We start from the raw sequence: 4927 nt of genomic DNA, 5'->3' as shown, positions 1-4927 counted from the left end.
TCACTCCCTTCTTTCCTTTTCTCTCTGTTTTTCTCTTTCTTTCTTTGTTACTTTCTTTCTCTTCTTTCCTCCTGGTCTCCAAGAGGACTTAAAATGTGCCAGGTGGTATATAGGTACTGGGTATATCATCCCGAACAAATGGAACACACTGCTTTCATGAACTGCCATTCTAGTAGGGGAGATGGACATTGAACACGTGCATACACAGACAATTTAAATTGTGGTCAGTACTCTGCCCACTCTGGCAGCACATATACTAAAATTGGAATGATACAGAGATAAGCATGGCCCCTGTGCAAGGATGACAGGCAAATTCATGAAGTGTTCCATATTTCTTAGAGAACAAACTGATGGTTACCAGAAGGGAGGTGGGCAGGGGGATGGATTGAATAGGGGATGGGAATTAAGGAGTGGACTTGTGATGAGCACCGGGTGATGTATGGAAGTGTTGAATCACTATATTGTACACCTGAAACTAATATAGCACTGTATGTTAACTAACTGGAATTTAAATAAAAACTTAAATAATTCGTGATAAGCACTATGGGTTCTATGGGAAAACTCTAGGGAGGATTAATTTAGGTTAGGCAATCAAGGAAGATCTATCAGAGGAAGACACATTTGAGCTGAGAACTCGAAGACAGGGATGGGAGCATTGCAGGTAGAGAGGATGGCGTAGGCAAAGACTTGATATGTTCACAGAGCTCAAAAACATTTGTGTGACAGAAGTACTCCAAAAAGGGAAAATGGAACAAGATGTGGTTGGAGAAACAGACAGGATCAAAGTCTATAGGGCTATATCAGGCAAGTTAAGAAATTTGGATTTTATTTTAAGCTTAATAGAAAATAAACTTAAGCAGCGGAATGACATAATCTTATTAACATTTTAAAAATTATTCTGGCTGCACTGTGGAAAATGGGTTGAAGTAAAGAAGTTTGGAAAAGAAGAAAGTCGTGGGAGTTGGGGGCTCTTCAGGCAGTCCTGGGGAGAGATGATATGGCTTTGGAGCAGAGTTCTCCAAGTGCAGATGGAAAGAAATGGAAGAATCAGGTCATGTTTTGGAGGAAGAGTTGTCAAATTATTGGATTTTAAGTGTTAGGGGAACAAATGTCCCCAATTGCAGACATGAATGACTGGTTGTGTGTGGTTCTATTTATGATGAGAAAGACTACGAAAAGAACAGTTTTGGACAGGAAGATTTTTTTTTTTTAAGATTTTATTTATTTATTTTGAGGGGGCAGGAGGGGCAGAGAGAGAGGGAGAGAGAGAATCCCAAGCAGATTCCACACTGAGCACGGAGCCCAATGTGGGGCTTGAGCTCACGACCCAGAGATCATGACCTGAACCAAAATCAAGAGTTAGACGCCCAACTAGCTGAGCCACCCAGGTGCCCCTGGACAGGAAGATTTTTGGTTCCCTGCAAGAAGATATTTCATCTTGTGGTGGTGTGACCATAGCAGACAATGTATATACTAACTCATTGTTTCCAATTCCTGAGCATGAGAAAGAAAACGTTTACCAGCCTTGTCATAAATTGCAATCTTTTAAACAAGTTCAAGAAAATGAATTTTAAGGAAAATATGTCATTTTCTGTCCAACTCATGTGACCATCCCACCTCTTTCTGTCATAATTTTGGAGGCAGTCTTTTCTAGATGGCACAGCTGCAAGATGGTGGAGCCTTTTCAGCCTGGGTCCCTGAGCGACTGCCTTAGAGCTCTCTGCTCACCCTCAGTGTATCCTTCATATGAGTCAGGATATGCTGAGATTGTGAGAACTGATGGCTAACTCTTCAGGAATTTTCTGAGTTGCTTATTAGGTACAACCACTATTAAAAATTAAATAAGGAAAACTTAGAGAAATCATGTTACAAAGAAAGGTAATATATATTCAACACTTCTCTCTTCCCAATTATCTTACCACATTCATCTGTACTCTTGAGGTGTTTAGGTCAATTGTATCCTGTGCTAAAATACTACAGGATGGTGTGATACTGTGCATCTCTTTCCCACTTTGTGCTCAACAGCATCATGTTGGGAGCCTGAACTCAGCCATGGTAGGAGTATTTGTACCTTGAAAATGAGCACATGCTGCAAATCAGGGCTTGGTAAATTGTTGATTTGAAAACTTATGAAAATGGTGGGGGAAATGTCAATAATACAGATTAAAGGTATCTTGGGTTTGTAGCTGTTACATTGTGAACAGCATAAAAAGTTTAGAAAACATTCAAAATGATTATCTAATCAGCAAAGAAGTTGCCGATATCATTGATGGGGGGAAGTTCAGCACTGGTCTTTGCAGTTTCACTTTTGTCTAACTTGTCAATATAAAAAGGTTAGTGAGTCAGAGATTGAATAAACAAGTGTGGGGTTTTTTTCAATGGCAAGAGTGAGTGGTGCATTTCTACACTATCTATAAGCAATCTTTATAGCCATGGGTTTGTTTGCTTTTTTTTTTTTTTTTTTTTTAATATGGGGTAACATAATGGCCTCAGCAAAATCCTGTGCTGAGACACCAGTAAAGTTATATGAATTCGGGGTAAAGAAGGAAAACCTCCCTCTCTCTTTCAGACCCTGCATCTAACTCATGTTGTTCATTCTGCATCCTGTAACTCTCTCCACTTTGTCGTCCACGCTCTCTGCTGACATTGCCCTAGTTGAGCTCTTTGTCATAGTTTTCTGAGCTCAAAATAGTTCCAGTGTGTCCCTCTAGGTCTTCTGCCACATTAATGCTAGATGTATTTACTTTAAAATGATGAAACCAGATTCAGGTACTCCAGAAGATGTGTTATAAGCATACAGTGGAATATTATTCAGCCATGAGAAAGAGGGAATTCTGCCGTTTACAACAACCTGGATGGACCTTAAGGGCATTAAGTTGAGTGAAATAAGTCAGAGAAAGACAAACACTATATGATATCACTTATATGTAGGATATAAAAGAGCCAAACTTAGAAAAACAGAGTAGAGTGGTAATTACCAGGGGTTGGGGAACATGCGGAGATATCAGTCATAGGTCATAAACTTCTAGTTACAAGGTTAAGTTTGGGGATCTCATGTACAGTATGGTGATTGTAGCTAGTAGTACTGTATCATATACTTGAATGTTACAAAGAGAGTAGATCTGAAATGTTCTCACCACGAAAAAATGGTAATTATGGGACACGATGGAGGGAGTAGCTAATACTATGGTGGTAATTATTTTACAATTTATAAATATATCAAATCAACACATTGTAAAACTTAAACTTAAACAAAGTTAAATTTCAATTACATCTCAATAAAGCTAGCAAAAATAAATTAAAAAAAATAAATACTGGTCTTCATTGTCCAAAAGACAGTATCTGGACATTTCAGTATGTGTACAAGGTCCTTTACTGGGTGTCCCTATCCTACTTTCAAACCTTAACTTCCATTTCTCTCTCACTCCCCTCACACAGCCACATCACCGCTTGCTGGTTGCTGAATATGCCACACACTTTCAAATGTCCATGACTTGCCCCACTTTTCTACCTGTGATATCATTGTTTCAAAGCCTGGTCAAATGTTACACTCTCAGTAAGCTTTCTTCAGTCTCTCCAAATTGTGGTCCTGCCAGTGTGCCCCTCTTTCAAGCAGCACATTGTCTCATCATCACTCAGGTAGGTGTCTGACCTGTCCACAAGCCTTGAGGGCAGGCACCTCAGACCCCCCCAGTGCTCAGCACAAAGAAGGCACCCAAAAGTTTTTTAGGTATTTTTCTTTCCAAGTGATTCTTATGGACTTAGAACCCTTCTCTGATGTCATCCACAGCCCTGAAATGAAGTACAATTTATTGAAAAGCCCAGAACCCCAGATCAACTAGCTAAGTAGTGGTTTGCCTAAAATGAACTGCACACGTGGCAACTTTTCCAAGTTCTTCATCCCAAGTCAGCCACAATACACCACTGACTTATCTGAGAACATGTCACAGGACACACTTGAAGATTTCTCTTCATGCCAGGAGGCTCCCACCATATAGGCTTGATGAACATTCTCATATGCATTTGTCTAGTTATAGGCTAAACAATTGCTACATTGATTTATTTGCAATTTAGGCAACTTACTTTAATGTCATGTTTATTGCTGTTTTACTGTTTAAAAAAGTAGTAGGTCCAGAACGATCCTTGGGCATCAGAGCTCAATGCTCTACAGTCCATAAAAAGTAAGTGACATCAAAGAGTGTTATTATATCCAGGATCTCTGCACACTGATATATGCTCCTCCACACTCGTGCATAAAGTCTAAGTTTCCAAGCATGCGGTATTAGGTAGTTAAAGCACAATGATGTTAATTTGTGAAAAAGTTGACTCACATAGCCATGCAATAATCACTAACCCAAGACTAGAATTAAGTGGAAGTAGACAGAATGGGTTTTGTTCCCATGTATTGGCTGGATGACTTGTACATCCCTTACTGTTATGGGCTGAACTGTATCCTCCCAAAATTCATTTGTTGAAGTCCTAACCCCCAGCACCTTAGAATGTAATTGTATTTGGAGACAGAGCCTTTAAAATGAGATCACCAGGTTGGACCCTGATCCAATATGATTTCTGTCCTTAAAAGAAGAGATTAGGACACAGTCATACTCAAAGAGGGAAGAGCTTTTTTTGACACTGGGAGAAGTTGGCCATCTATAAGCCAAGGAGAAAGGCCTGGAACAGACCCTTTCCTCATGGCTCAGAAGTGGCTAACCCTTCCAACAATATATTGGACTTCTAGCCTCCAGAATTGTGAGAAAATAAATTTTTGTTTCTTCAGCCTCCCAGTCTGCCTAGCAAATATAGGCCAACCCATGCTAAATAGTCTTTAGAAAAGAATTGTGGTTCAAGAATATCATTGCATGATTATTACAACTGATTCCCATGGCCCAAGATTAAGAGCCTATTCTTATAGAAAAGATGTGAAATC

General features: G+C 39.6%; 1 non-coding gene across 1 annotated transcript; it reads left to right on the top strand.

The window, feature by feature from the left end:
- Positions 1-227: 227 nt before the first annotated feature.
- LOC123326059 lies at positions 228-336 on the top strand. The gene has a single exon (XR_006540849.1). It is a non-coding gene; the product is annotated as a U6 spliceosomal RNA (small nuclear RNA).
- Positions 337-4927: the final 4591 nt, after the last annotated feature.

This window comes from Neomonachus schauinslandi, chromosome 10 (assembly GCF_002201575.2).
Source record: "Neomonachus schauinslandi chromosome 10, ASM220157v2, whole genome shotgun sequence".
Lineage (NCBI taxonomy): Eukaryota > Metazoa > Chordata > Mammalia > Carnivora > Phocidae > Neomonachus > Neomonachus schauinslandi.
This window is presented reverse-complemented; position numbering and strand designations above follow the sequence as displayed.